The sequence below is a fragment of the Oncorhynchus kisutch genome, linkage group LG12, assembly GCF_002021735.2.
Source record: "Oncorhynchus kisutch isolate 150728-3 linkage group LG12, Okis_V2, whole genome shotgun sequence".
Classification (NCBI taxonomy): Eukaryota; Metazoa; Chordata; class Actinopteri; order Salmoniformes; family Salmonidae; genus Oncorhynchus; species Oncorhynchus kisutch.
The window spans coordinates 36,056,298-36,072,009 of NC_034185.2; the positions used below are offsets into that span (position 1 = coordinate 36,056,298).

General features: G+C 41.2%; 1 long non-coding RNA gene across 1 annotated transcript; it reads right to left on the bottom strand.

Moving 5' to 3' along the window:
* Positions 1-1,961: 1,961 nt before the first annotated feature.
* Positions 1,962-4,159, bottom strand: LOC116376454 (uncharacterized). The gene is made up of 4 exons (XR_004211813.1): positions 4,103-4,159; positions 3,810-3,898; positions 3,575-3,629; positions 1,962-2,104 (listed from the first exon to the last, which is right to left on the bottom strand). It is a non-coding gene; the product is annotated as an uncharacterized LOC116376454 (long non-coding RNA).
* Positions 4,160-15,712: the final 11,553 nt, after the last annotated feature.

Below are 15,712 nucleotides of genomic sequence, written 5' to 3' on the forward strand. Positions count from 1 at the left end.
GTAATGATGGTGGTGCCCTCGCACCAGGGAAGGGGAGCGGGAGCAGGCTTGACAGAATGTGTAGGATTTAAGTAGTAGGAACCCAAAAGCTCAATAGTTACACAGTAGTCATTAAGGGAGAATTATGTAGTGATTTGAGTAGGAAATATGTAGTGTTCACCAGTAGTGAAACGTCCCAATGTATCATTACTACTTACAGTGCCTTGCGAAAGTATTCGGCCCCCTTGAACTTTGCGACCTTTTGCCACATTTCAGGCTTCAAACATAAAGATATAAAACTGTATTTTTTATGAAGAATCAACAACAAGTGGGACACAATCATTAAGTGGAATGACATTTATTGGATATTTCAAACTTTTTTAACAAATCAAAAACTGAAAAACTGGGCGTGCAAAATTATTCAGCCCCCTTAAGTTAATAGTTTGTAGCGCCACCTTTTGGTGCGATTACAGCTGTAAGTCGCTTGGGGTATGTCTATCAGTTTTGCACATCGAGAGACTGACATTTTTTCCCATTCCTCCTTGCAAAACAGCTCGAGCTCAGTGAGGTTGGATGGAGAGCATTTGTGAACAGCAGTTTTCAGTTCTTTCCACAGATTCTCGATTGGATTCAGGTCTAGACTTTGACTTGGCCATTCTAACACCTGGATATGTTTATTTTTTAACCATTCCATTGTAGATTTTGCTTTATGTTTTGGATCATTGTCTTGTTGGAAGACAAATCTCCGTCCCAGTCTCAGGTCTTTTGCAGACTCCATCAAGTTTTCTTCCAGAATGGTCCTGTATTTGGCTCCATCCATCTTCCTATCAATTTTAACCATCTTCCCTGTCCCTGCTGAAGAAAAGCAGGCCCAAACCATGATGCTGCCACCACCATGTTTGACAGTGGGGATGGTGTGTTCAGGGTGATGAGCTGTGTTGCATTTTATGCCAAACATAAAGTTTTGCATTGTTGCCAAAAAGTTCAATTTTGGTTTCATCTGACCAGAGCACCTTCTTCCACATGTTTGGTGTGTCTCCCAGGTGGCTTGTGGCAAACTTTAAACAACACTTTTTATGGATATCTTTAAGAAATGGCTTTCTTCTTGCCACTCTTCCATAAAGGCCAGATTTGTGCAATATACGACTGATTGTTGTCCTATGGACAGAGTCTCCCACCTCAGCTGTAGATCTCTGCAGTTCATCCAGAGTGATCATGGGCCTCTTGGCTGCATCTCTGATCAGTCTTCTCCTTGTATGAGCTGAACGTTTAGAGGGACGGCCAGGTCTTGGTAGATTTGCAGTGGTCTGATACTCCTTCCATTTCAATATTATCGCTTGCACAGTGCTCCTTGGGATGTTTAAAGCTTGTTAAATCTTTTTGTATCCAAATCCAGCTTTAAACCTCTTCACAACAGTATCTTGGACCTGCCTGGTGTGTTCCTTGTTCTGCATGATGCTCTCTGCGCTTTTAACGGACCTCTGAGACTATCACAGTGCAGGTGCATTTATACGGAGACTTGATTACGCACAGGTGGATTGTATTTATCATCATTAGTCATTTAGGTCAACATTGGATCATTCAGAGATCCTCACTGAACTTCTGGAGAGAGTTTGCTGCACTGAAAGTAAAGGGGCTGAATAATTTTGCACGCCCAATTTTTCCGTTTTTGATTTGTTAAAAAAGTTTGAAATATCCAATAAATGTCGTTCCACTTAATGATTGTGTCCCACTTGTTGTTGATTCTTCACAAAAAAATACAGTTTTATATCTTTATGTTTGAAGCCTGAAATGTGGCAAAAGGTCGCAAAGTTCAAGGGGGCCGAATACTTTCGCAAGGCACTGTAAATTACTGGTTTGCTACACATCAATAGCAATCAAGTAGTAAAACCAGTAGGTTCTGTGTAGATCTTGTGTAGTAGTAATTCAGTAGTTATAACGACACAGGACGAGACCCAAATGCAGACACAAGAGGCAGATGGTTAGAGTCTCTGATATTTATTAATAGATAAGGGGGCAGGTCGAGGACAGGCAGAAGTTCGTAAACCAGGTCAGAGTCAGATGAGTATAGGACGGCAGGCAGGCTTGAGGTCAGGGCAGGCAGAAAAGTTCGGAACTGGGTGGACTAGAAAAACAGGAGTACGGAAGAACACGCTGGTAAGCTTGACAAGACGAACTAAGCAACAGACAAACAGAAACCACTGGTACAAATACAGAGGGGATAATGGGAACAAATGGGAGACACCTGGTGGGGGGTGGAGGCAAGCACAAGACAGGTGAAACCGATCAGTGTGACAGTAGTACTTAATGAGGATTCCTCTTTCAGATTCCCCTGTGACCTCTTGACCTCTGAGAATAACAGTAATATCTATTTTCATCTGCCTCACTTTTCATTGCGTTATCATGCATTGGAGCAGAATAAAAAAGTGAAGTTGAGACTACACAGGAAGATGTCACAGAGCAGACTGATGCAAGGTCAGCTATTCCCCTGAAAGGGTGTGGTGATGGAAGAAGTACCCTTTTTTTGGTACAGCTTAACTGAGAACGTTTATTTCAAATGAACCTTCAAGTTCTTACCTCTTTCTCCTCATCTCAACTTCACAATCTTGAAACTCAGAGCCAGTAAATGAAAAACAAACAAGTAATTTTAAAAAACTAAAGCAAATATTTTTGGCCATAGAGAGGCTTTCATTCTCTATTTTGGTTAGGCCAGGGTGTGACTAGGGTGGGCATTCTGTTCTTTTTTCTATGTTTTTGTATTTCTTTGTTTTTGGCCGGGTATGGTTCTCAATCAGGGACAGCTGTCTATCGTTGTTCTGATTGGGAACCATCCTTAGATAGCTCTTGTCCACATGGGTTTTGTGGGTAATTATTAAGTTTTGTGTGTCTGCACCAGACAGAACTGTTTTGTTTGTTCCGCATTGTTATTTGTTTTAGTGTTCAGTTTTATAAAAAATCTTGAACACGTACCACGCTGCACCTTGGTCCTCTTCTTTAAACAGCCGTTACACACTCATACCTCTCAAACAAAATCATTATCTGTTACTCAATGACCAAGCACAGGGAAGTAAATTGGCACATTGCGACTGCTTTAAAAATATATCTTGCAACAGAAATGGTGAGAATTGAATCGGATTATTCTGCTAATCTCTTTAATATATCAATATAAGCGTATAGTCTTAATAGTGAATAGTCTGTTTCAGGGTCTTGATCTAACGGTTGTATATTCAGTCTGTTGGTCTACCAGTGGGAAGGTTGACCTTAGTATAGGTAATGTCTGCTCTCTGGCCCTACGCACATATGTAACAGTATAGCTTCCGTCCTTCTCCTCACCCCTACCTGGGCTCGAACCAGGGACCCTCTGCGCACAGACAACAGTCACCCTCGATGCATCATTACCCATCGCTCCACAAAAGCGAGAACAACTACTTCAATGTCTAAGAACGTGCCACGTCACCGATTGAAACACTATTAGCGCGTACCCCGCTAACTAGCTAGCCATTCCACATCGGTTACACATACATCGTTAAACACGTACACACACACACACACACAATAATCAAAGTGAATAATGGTGATGAATCGATTTACTTACATCACTATTTGCTTGCACCACATTTCCTTTGTTGACGGAATTCCTGAAAAATAATCTGAAATCGTACAATCGTGAATCATTAATAAAATTACACATTTCACACCAAAAAGAAAGGTTTTCTTTACTATACAACTTTTATAAATATCTACCAACTGTATGAAGGAAATTAGTTCAGTTCAGATAGAATAGAAGCTGATTTCAGAGGGTAATTAAGAGTTGTAGATGACTTACGCACCCTCCACCTGAAGATGACAACCAAAGCTGCAGCCACACACACAGCCATAAGCACCACTGCCACCCAAATCACCTCCGACTGGGTAAGAACTGATGGAGAAAGACACAGAGCACACCTGTGTCACTTGAGATCAGCCTGGCTCACAACAGAAAGAGGGACTGACACACAAATTACAAAGTACATATGGTGCCTTGCAAAAGTATTCACCCCCCTTGCCATTTTTCCTATTTTGTTTCATTACAACCTGTAATTTAAAATGTTTTTTATTTGGATTTCATGTATTGGATACTCACAAAATAGTCCAAATCTGTTTAAACAAAAACAGAAAAGTTGTGCGTGCATATGTATTCACCCCTTTTGCTATGAAGCCCTTAAATAAGATCTGGTGCAACCAATTACCTTCAGAAGTCACATAATTAGTTAAAGTCCACCTGTGTCCAATCTAAGTGTCACTTGATCTCAGTATATATACACCTGTTCTGAAAGGCCCCAGAGTCTGCAACACCAATAAGCAAGGGGTAACACCAAGCAAGCGGAACTATGAAGAACAAGGAGCTCTCAAAACAGGTCAGGGACAAAGTTGTGGAGAAGTACAGATCAGGGTTAGGTTATAAAAACAAATCAGCAACTTTGAACATCCCATGGAGCAGCATTAAATCAATTATTTTAAAAATGGAAAGAATATGGCACCACAACAAACCTGCCAAGAGAGGGCCGCCCACCAAAACTCACAGACCAGGCAAGGAGGGCATTAATCAGAGAGGCAAGAAAGAAGAAAATAAGCAAACACGTTTGATGTTCGCCAAAAGGCATGTGGGAGACTCCCCAAACATTTGGAAGAAGAAGGTATTCTGGTCAGATGAGACTAAAATTTAGCTTTTTGACCATCAAGGAAAATGCTATGTCTGGCGCAAACCCAGCATCTCTCATCACTCCGAGAACACCATCTCCACAGTGAAGCATGGTGGTGGCAGCATCATGCTGTGGGGATGTTTTTCCATCGGCAGGGACTGGGAAACTGGTCAGAATTGAAGGAAGGATGGATGGTGCTAAATACAGGGAATTTCTTGAGGAAAAACTGTTTCAGTCTTCCAGAGATTTGAGACTGGGACGGAGGTTCACCTTCCAGCAGGACAATGAGCTTAAGCATACTGCTAAAGCAAAGCTCGAGTGGTTTAAGGGAAACATTTAAATGTCTTGGAATGACCTAGTCAAAGCCCAGACCTCAATCCAATTGTGAATCTGTGGTATGACTTAAAGATTACTGTACACCAGCGGAACCCATCCAACTTGAAGGAGCTGGAGCAGTTTTGCCTTGAAGAATGGGAAAAAAAATCCCAGTGGCTAGATGTGCCAAGCTTATCCAAGAGACGTTAAGCTGTAATTGTTGCAAAAGTTGGCTTTACAAAGTATTTCCTTTGGGGGGGTGAATAGTTATGCACACTCAAGTTTCCTGTTTTTTTGTCTGATTTCTTGTTTATTTCACAAAAAAATATATTTTGTAGCTTCAAATTGGAAGGTATGTTGTGTAAATCAAATGATACAAACCCCCCAAAAATCTATTTTAATTACAAGTTGTAAGGCAACAAAATAGGAAAAATGCCAAGGGTGATGAATACTTTTGCAAGCCACTGTAGATGAAGCACAATGAGGTACAGCAGTGAAAGTGTTGCCTTGATAAACAGGGTTTGAATTTTACTTAGTTTTCCTCCTTTGTCCTCCTACCATCATTATCAGGCTTAATATTTCTTTCTTGTTAATTTCTTGCAGATCATAGTAGCATAAAAAGGATAACACAGGAGTTGGTGGCACCTTAATTTTAGAGGACGGGCTCATGGTGATGGTTGGAGCGTAATTAGTGGAATGGAATCAAATACGATGCCATTTCATTCACTTGGTTCCAGCAATTATTATGAGTCCTCCCTCAGCAGCCGCCTATGAAGAATACATACTGTACCTGAGAATGTAGAAAAACAATGTAGTCAATGGAGGTCTTCAACTTTTCCCTTGTCAGTCAGCTGATTTCTGAGAGTGAGCACATGCGGCTATTCTGTGTTGAGAGGTTAACAAAGAAACACTTCCTCCTACATGCTTCATTTAGAGTTATTTATGCAACTTTAGTTGTGAGACATATACGTTGGGCTATATGTTTAGATTTTGTAATACATTCTAAGGTTGCATGATGCAACTCATGATGATTTGGAAAAAGTTGCATGAAAGGCATGAGCTCTGCATTGTTTCTTGCACAGGCTGCACAGACTTCATCAGTCTCTCATTCACAATTTGAGTAGCACTCGAATCTAGTGTGGCCGTAATGCCCCCTAAAAAACTCCATGCCTTTTGCAGCCAGTGACCATTTTGCCCTTGGGCTGAATATAATAATTTGAATTCCCTTCACCCAGCTGCAGATTCCAAAGCAACACTCAGATATTTCAATTCTTAGTAGACACTGCCCGTCAGGTGATCAGGTTTTTCTCATAGTCATCTATCTAAGCTCCGAAGTAGGCTACAAGTGAAGACAGACACATGCAACCTTTTTATCGTATTCCGAGGCGCATATTGAAGACGTTAGCAGAACTGTCCACATTTACTTTTCTACAGCCAACAAGATGACTATGCCAAACAAACAGAAAAAGCACTAGCCTATATCTACTATGCCCAATAGTACAAACATTTTCATATTCTATTGGTCAACTTGTCCTTCTGTGCGAGAAATAAATATTCTGTACATAGTCTGGGACAGTTGTGGGATGCGATATATAATACAATTAATACAACCACTCGCATAAAAAAAACTGAATACACAATCCTCAAAAGTGACCACAAATGTGATTATGCATGTAATGCTGAATTACAAAAGCGAGTCATTTTTTGTGTGGTACTTTTTACCCCTTTTTCTCCCCAATTGGTACAGTAGTTACAGTCTTGTCCCATCACTGCAACTCCTGTACGGACTCAGGAGAGGTGAAGGTTGTGCGCCGCCTCATGGGTCTCCCGGTCGCAGCCGGCTGCAACACAGCACGGGATCATACGGATCTGTAGAACGCTTCTAGCACTGCAATGCAGTGCCTTACACCGCTCCGCCACTTGGGAGGCCCTATAAAAGGTGCAGCGACACTCCCCATCCAACCTGACAGCGCTTGAGAGAAACTCCCCAAATACAGGTGTGCCAAGCTTGAAGCGTCATACCCAAGAAGACAAGGGTGTTATCGCTGCCAAAAATGATTCAACAAAGTACTGGGTAAAGGGTCAACACATAAATGGATTATTTCCATAGAAGTTATCTCACACAATTCCATAGCCTATAGAAATGTTGCGCAACATGAGCTCATGGGCACTCATGAAGTGTTTGATTTTAGTTTAGATTACATTTGCATTAATGTCAGAGTGATTAGAGGGACAATAGAGTGGTGAATACCAGGCAGTTTGGTAGGCTTTGGTAGGCAAGTTTGGTAGGCTACTAATGACTATCAGCAGCATCAGAGCTTGGAGAAGCCTAGTTACCATGACTAAACGGTCACATGGAATTTGACTGCGGTCATGACTTGTGACTGCCGGTGTGTTGGTAATAGGGCCACCTTAACAGCCCTAGTTGCACCCTCACCTTTTTCCCTAAGAACAGACTCAATTTGTCAGGGCATGGACTCTACAAGGTGTCGGAAGCGTTCTACAGGGATACTGGTCCATGTTGACTCCAATGCGTCACACAGTTGTCAAGTTGGCTAGATTTCCTTTGGGTGGTGGAGGATTCTTGATACACACGGGAAACTGTTGAGTGCGAAAAACCTAGCAGTGTTGCAGTTCTTGACACAAACCAGTGTGCCTAGCACCTACTACCATACTCTGTTCAAAGGCACTTAAATCATTTGTCTTGCCCATTCACCCTCTGAATGGCACACATAAATAATCCATGTCTCAATTGTCTTCTTTAACCCGTCTCCTCCCCTTCATCTACACTGATTGAAGTGGATTTAGCACATGACATCAATAAGGGATCATAGCTTTCATCTGGATTCACCTGGTCAGTCTGTCATGGAAAGACAATTTCTTCCTCTGTTCAGTGTTGTTTTGGATTTGACTTAGTCTTACTGAGACGTCACTTCTTAGATTGGCTAATACCATCTTCTTTGATTTGATGTTGATGCGCAAGGATAACAGCAATTTTATCACACCAGGCCATTTGGATATAATTGTACATTTTGACCAGTGGAGGCTCTTCAGAGGATTTCATAAAAATAATGAAACAATTTTTAAAACCCTTTTTTAGGTAAAACATGACAAAATATATTCACGTAACAAAATAATTTATTAAAAACACACTGTTTTGCAATGAAGGTCTACAGTAACCTCAATAGAACTCTAGGGTTGCACGAGGGACAGCTAGTTCCCCTCCTCTGTATACATTGACTTCAATACAAAACCTAGGAGGCTCATGGTGCCCTCGTCCATAGACTTACACAGTAATTATGACAATTTCCGGAGGATATCCTCCAACCTATCAGAGCTCTTGCAGCATGAACTGACATGTCGTCCACCCAATCAAAGGATCAGAGAATGAATCTAGCATTGAAAACACAAGCTACAAGGCAGTGCATATAATGTGGTGAGTAGTTGAGAGAGAAAGATGTGTTAAACAAATAAATTCCTTCAAATATTAAGGAAAAGCAAGAGCGAGTTAGCTATATTTTGTTGTATTTATTTTCCTTTTTACTTAGCGAATGCAGCTAGCTAGTTTAGCTTACTCAAACACCCGGCTCAAACAGAGAGGGATGCCATGTTAGCTATCTGGCTATGCAACACTGGAACTCTTCCAAGTCAAGGTAAGCTTTTGGTTTTAGTACTTTATTGTCACCGGGGCCCCCAGGTGTAACTGCTAAACTGCTTGCTGACTCTATACTGTCCTCCTTGATTGTAGTGGGTTTACTAAAGCGTTAGTTCTAGTATCTATGTTGACTACGATGTTAGCTAATATGGTGACAAGGATGTAGGCTGTGTGTAGCGGATGTGATGTGTTGTGCACTTAAGTCCACAAGCGAAAGGGAAAAAGTGAGAGGAGGAGAGCACAAGAAGGCTAGAAGGAATTATACAATGAGTCAATGATCATGCTGTTTGTACGTGGCAGCTATGAAAGTGAACTGTATTTGCGTGTGAGCAGGGGTGTATTCATTAAACCGATTCTGTTGAAATACGTTTATTAAATGGAAGCAAATGGAAGGAAACAAGAATAAACATACCGGAATTTGTCCAATAGAAACTCTTGCTTGCAACTGTTAAACTAATGATTATACCCTAGATCAGCTAGATGCAGGCAAGAGTGTGCAAGGCGGTATTGAATGTGTCAATGTTTGTTGCCTTGATTACTAAAATTTCTCTTGACCTACGTGACCTATTTCTCTTTCAGTCATAGGCTAGGTTGTAGCAACCTCATGATGGGTATAGGGAAAGTGTTTAGTATCATGTAGTAGCCTAAACCTATCGATGTTCAATTTAGCTGAATAAATGCAATATGAATGACAGTCATCCAATATGCTGTTATAGAAATAAGGCCATGCTCATTAAAAAAAATTTTTTTTAAAAGAGCGTACTCCCTCATCATAAACGGCACCGATCGTTTATGCCACTGATGTTGACATACCAAAAACTGCAAACGGTGCATATGGATCTTAATTTGATCAGCTTCTCACAGCAGGAATATAACCCTGCAGCAACAGGACATGTTTGTAGGGGTTGATACATTTTTAGTTAGGGCAAATGAAGTCTGACATTTTTAAGTGTAAATTACAAACTTTAAAAGCCTTTTTAAAAATCGAATACACAACAAGTTTGCATTTCCAGCTGCTCAGGACATTACCTGTAACAGAGTGATCAAATTAATATCCTACACCTGTATTATATATTTTTTATTTAACTACTCAGTTAAGAACAAATTCTTATTTACATTGACGGTCTAGGAACAGTGGGTTAACTGCCTTGTTCAGGGGCAGAACAACAGATTTGTACCTTGTCAGCTCAGGGATTCGATCTAGCAACCATTTGGTTACTAGTCCAACACCCTAACTACTAGGCTACCTGCCGCCGCTGTATCTTAAATAGCTGGCTACATCAGTTTGTTTGTGGATGAATGATCACAATAAATGTGATTCAAGAAGTCATCAAGGATAATGCGGCATGATCCTGTCGTGTTGACTAAAAAGATAACTTGGATTGCACAAGTTGGTTGTTTGAGTTGCTGAGAATATGGAATTGTGTGTGTGTGTGTGTGTGTGTGTGTGTGTGCGTGTGCGTGTGCATGCGCGCGCGCCTTGGCCCATGGACCACTTCGTCTAGCCTTTGCTCTGCTAGCTGCTGCTAACTCATCTTTAAAGTGTGTGGTGGTGGTCTATGAGCACACATCTAAAAAGGAAAACAAACCCACATATTGTACACTGATAGACATCAATAATATATAGAGGGCAAGAAAGTCTACCCAAATGCACTTCAGCCCAGCTTAAACACAAAAGTGGATCAGGTGCTCGACTGAGGGACTTGAAAATCCAAAATGCTGTATATAGGGCTATAAACTAAAGAGTTTCAGTTTACAGCAAAGGGCCTCCACTAACCCAGAAGTTGAGTACGCAGCTATTTACTTTTGGATGCAGGATACAGAAAGTATTGAAAGAAAGTCATAAACTGAAAAAATTGAACGTGACATTTTGGGTCCCTGAGGTTAATTGACCCAGGCCAAAAAGGTTAGCAATGGACAAAGACATCCCAAGACACCAGCCCAGTGGATGGCTGTACAGAGATCCATCGTAGCCAAGTTGGTGCACATGCTAACCAATCCACTCATACTAGCATACCCAGACTGTGACTTACCATTTGTGCTACACACTGACGCTTCCAATGACGGTCTAGGGGCTTTCCTTTACCAACATCAGAACGGGAGACTACGTATAATCGAGAATGGGTCTAGAAAGCTAACTCCAGAAGAGAAAAAGTACCATGTCCACTCTGGCTAACTTGAGTTTTTAGCACTTAAATTGGTGATCTCTGACAGTTAGAGACTATCTATACTATGCATCCACCTTTACTGTATACACAGACAACAACCCTTTAACCTATGTTCTGAGCACAAATAGACTCAACGCAGTAGGTCACGGTTGGATCAACTTTCACTTCAACCTGAAAAACAGGCATGGATAAGTGAATGCAGACGCTGACACACTGTCTCGTTATCTTGTCATTCTCCCCAACCACGTGCGTGAATACACAATATATGCCACCAGAAGTAATCTCAGCGGTATGGAAAGAAAGCTGGGCAGTGAAAAATGTGGATGTTCCATGGGTGGCTGCGCTACAAGTCAACTCTAGATAGGGTGGTGTGTCACTTAAAGGCGTGCCTGCCATCACACCAGAGGATAGGCTGCACAGAACGAGGATGCTGCAATCAGAGAAATCATCTCACTGAAAAACAAAAGATGGAATCCAAATGAGAAAGAGAAAAAGCTCATGAGACCATAAATAAGGAGACTAGTCCATGAGTGGGACAAGCTGGTCATGGAAAAAGAAATGTTGTACACACAGGCTGGACAACGAAAGCAAGTTGTACTACCCAGCAAGCTGAAATCAGTGGTGCTGAAAAACTTACATGACGACATTGGCCACGTCGGAGCAGACGAAGTGATTCATCTAGTCAGGGAAAGATTTTATTGGCCATTCATGCAGCATAACGAAAAAGACTATGTGATCAGACAATGTATCAAGCAGAAACGTCCCTGTGTTCCAGGGAAAGCACCTATGGGTTATATCACCACCCTTTGAGCTTCTCTCCGTCGACTACATGAACCTTGAGCCAAGCAAAGGAGGCTATGAATAAATGATTGTACTGGTCGATCATTTAACACGCGTTGCACAGGCCTACCCAACGAAGAACAAGTCAGGAAAACTGCAGCCGAGAAGATATTCCAAGACGTCAATCCTCGGTTTGGCTATCCTAGTAAGCTTCACCACGACCAAGGGCGAGAGTTTGAGAACAACCTGTTCCAGAGACTCCAGCAGCTTGCAGGGATCTCACACTCTCTAACTACCCCATACCATCCACAAGGGAACCGTCTGGAAAGGATGAATAGAACACTCCTGCAGAAGCTCCGTGCTATGCAAGAAGAGAAGGTGACAGAGTGGAAAGACCATCTACCAAACATCGTCCATGCCTATAACTGTACAAGACCTCCTGTATGGCAGAGCCTTCCTATCGACCTACTTTTCAACCTCGAAACAGTGACAAGAACCCAACAGACATTTGCTGATAAGTGGGCAACAAAGATGAAAGATGCATACAAAATTGCTTCTGAGAACAGTCAAAAGTCCTCAGCGAAAGGGAAGAAGTACTACGACAAAGGGGTCAAAGGTGCAACTCTACAGCCAGGTGAGCGAGTCCTTGTGCGGAAACAATCGGAAAGAGGTGGCCCCGGGAAACTCTGTCCTTACTGGGAGAAGACAGTACACAGAGTTGTGGAGAGGATTAGAGAGGATCCCGTGTATAATATCTAGTCAGAGTCTGGAGACAAAGCTCTACACCGGAACCTCCTGTTACCTGTAAATGACTTGCCAGTGCACCAGGACACTCCAAACATACAACACTAAGACAAACACAGAAAACAAACAGTAAAAATGATTGACCAAGAATCGGACAGTTCAGATGAAGAGTAAAGCTACTATACTTACCAGCACAGTCCTCGGTTCTATCAGAGCGATGTCAGACCACAACCAAGACAACAAGAGTGGCGTACCAGACTGCAAGCTACTGCTCAGGAGTTCAGACCTACAGTGGCAGAAGAAATAGAACAGATCCAGCAACAGTCTGAAGGACCTGAACAGCACGGAGTGGAGGATGAAGTGCAGGAGGAACTCCAAGATGTTGTGCTAGTACAGCGGCAAGAGGTCAATGGAAAGGAAGCCTTACCTGTGAGAAGGGCCACGCGCACACTGGAAGGCCCAGATACATATTTAGCTCTGAGTGTCTGGGACAACCGTCATACCAGTCATGGAGACAAGGAGCAAACACAGTTGTTGCCAATTCTTACATGGTGAATGGAAACATGATGACTTATCCAGTTTTACAGGGAGATTACTGGCACGAAGGAACACCCCTTTTCTGGACATGCTAGACATTGACTTTAGACAGACAAACAAATAGATGCCAGGAGTCATCAAAAAGAGGAGGGGATAGTGTAATGGGTTGAAAACAAAGTCATTAAAAACAGACACCCCTTTATTATATATTTATTTTTTAAGTAAATTTGTTTATGTATTTGTCTTAATTCATCTAAATTGTATATTATACATGCTTTAGCGTTAGTATTCAATCAAGTCAATAGGGGGCGCTGTTGTACTGTGGTAGTAGGAGAAACAGCAAGTTCTGGCCAAGCGCACGCACCATTCTTCAGAATAAAGAAAGTGCCAGAATGTTGCGGTCTTATACTCGCTACAGACTGAGGCAGGTAAACACTAGTTATAGCCTAATGTTAGCTAGATAGCTAACATTGAACCTAAACTTTGAACCTGACACCTGACAATAGCAATATCAGATCATTATTTTTCATATAGATTATACTTTACAGATTTCACCAGTATGCTTTTCACATAAATGGAGTAACTTTATCCATAGAATGTCTACTTATCAAAAAAATGTATACAATATTTAGCAGATACTAAAGGGACCCAAGCAGCCCTAAAACAGCTATTTCAGCCATTGTCCTCTTAATCTGACTCTCCTCTGTCAGAGTATCAGCACAGCATGTTTCTCACTATAAAGTATTGAGCATACAAATATCCATCGCGATTTACAGTTATGGCGGCAGTGCATTCAATTAAGGTCGATAAAATAACCACATATTGCAGTCATTGCAAGTTTAAAAAATCCTCATTACAGCAGCTATCTGATAAATCAGTGCTAGTAAGAAGAGACAAGTGCTCAGTGCATGTATTAGTGTTTCCTCTGGCATGAAATGCACATATTAATTGCACAGCCAATTGCACAGCCAGGAAATGGGGAGATTTATTCTCCATTCATGCCCGCAACCAATCAGAGCACACCAACAATTAATTTAAACTGTCCTAAAAACCAGAAACAGAATTACCTCTGGTTCGTTCAGCCATTCCTATGGGTAAAATTAATGGGTAAAGAATAGGGTTTTGGGATAAAAGACGAAAATTTAGTATGAGATTAGCACAGGTTTAGGAGATCTTATATGTTTGGTCAGTCAGTTAACATGACCTTCATGAATTATGAAGCCTTTGTGTGCTTTTTTTATTACATAAATGCTTCAAAATTCACAAAAAAGGGTGTTGACTGATGAAGATTATCTCAAAGAACAAAAATATTCTAAGCCTGTGTTTACCACAAACCACATTTTCTGCGTTTATCCAAACACCTTACAAAAACGCCATTCATTTACACATAGCTTTGTCCAACGAACCATGGCGAGGTTAGTGCCTACAAAAAGACACCATTACTATGGCTCTCTATAGAGGCACTTCCAACCTATTACACTTTGATAGCAGGATACCACAGGTGGCGTGGTTTCCATGTGTTTGATACCATTCCATTCACTCTATATATCAATTTATATAAGTGACACATTTTACCATGCGTTACATTTGGGCTTGTGGTTTGAAGTGATCAAAAATGACAAGATTGAGAATGGTTATTTGTTTTCAAAATAAACATACTTTTCTATTCATTAAAACTACTTCCACCGGGTAAAATCTTTACTGAATAATAAAGCTTCTGTGATGAAGCAATATAAAGAGAGATATGTAGGTTTATGGTTAATGGATGTTGATCTTCATTAACCTCTAATGGCGGCTGTGTGATACAACCTTTACTTTCTAATAAACGAATCCAAATGGTTTTGTTTAATCACTGTCTGTCTCATTGTCCAGGTACCAGCAATGTTGTTGAGTTGCCCATCAGTCACATCATGCTCTTTATGGCACTGACCATCATGGTTGCCACAGTCATCGTCTACACAACCGGGAGGAACCATGTGTGTTGTTTTGTTGTCTGTATAGAAGAAGCATCTGGTATTGAGCTTCAGCCTGGTCCTGGACGAATGACCCCTTGTTTCTTACTCTTCTCCCTGTGCTGGACTATACACCTGCAAACTGTCTGTGGACCTTATTGATTGAGTAACAGAGGATATTATACATGATATACATTTTTTAATTTTAATTTTTTTTTACAGCTGATGTGAATCACAGTGTGCTTGAAGATTACTTCATAGTACTTCAATCTCATCTTTTAGTATCTTTTTTTACACACCTTTTTTTTTGTGCATGCATCCAGTATGGATGCAGACATCAGCAAAGCATGGTTGACGTGTGAATGACACGTTTGGTATTTATTATATCCATTGTGATGTGCATGAAGTCAACATATCCATTGGTTTTGTTTATACATGTTTTTTTTGCCTTCGCAGATTTAAATTACCAGAATCTAAGTATTTTTTTACAACCTAGCCAGCAGTACTGATAGGCCCAGGCTAGACTACTTGTGTCTTCTAGAAACATCAACAGATGACCGTCAGAGATTTTCTGTTATCTACTCTGACTTTCATTGAAAAACGAATCAAATGTAGTTAAAGGTTTTAGTTATTTCCATTGACATTACAAAGGACTGTAGCCTACACCCCTTCTTCGAAATGACGCTACAGACTGGGCTACTTACTCACTTTATTACCTTTATGTCCAGCTGAGATTCTCGCTGGGTGCGGTTGCATGTTCCTGTAATCCAAGTCACTGGGAGGCTGAGGTTGGTGGATCAAGTGAACTGAGTAGCTCTGGGCTGCAGCACACTATGTCGAACGGGTGTCCACGCTAAGTTCGGTATCGATATGGTGATCCTGGGGGAGCCCGGGACCACC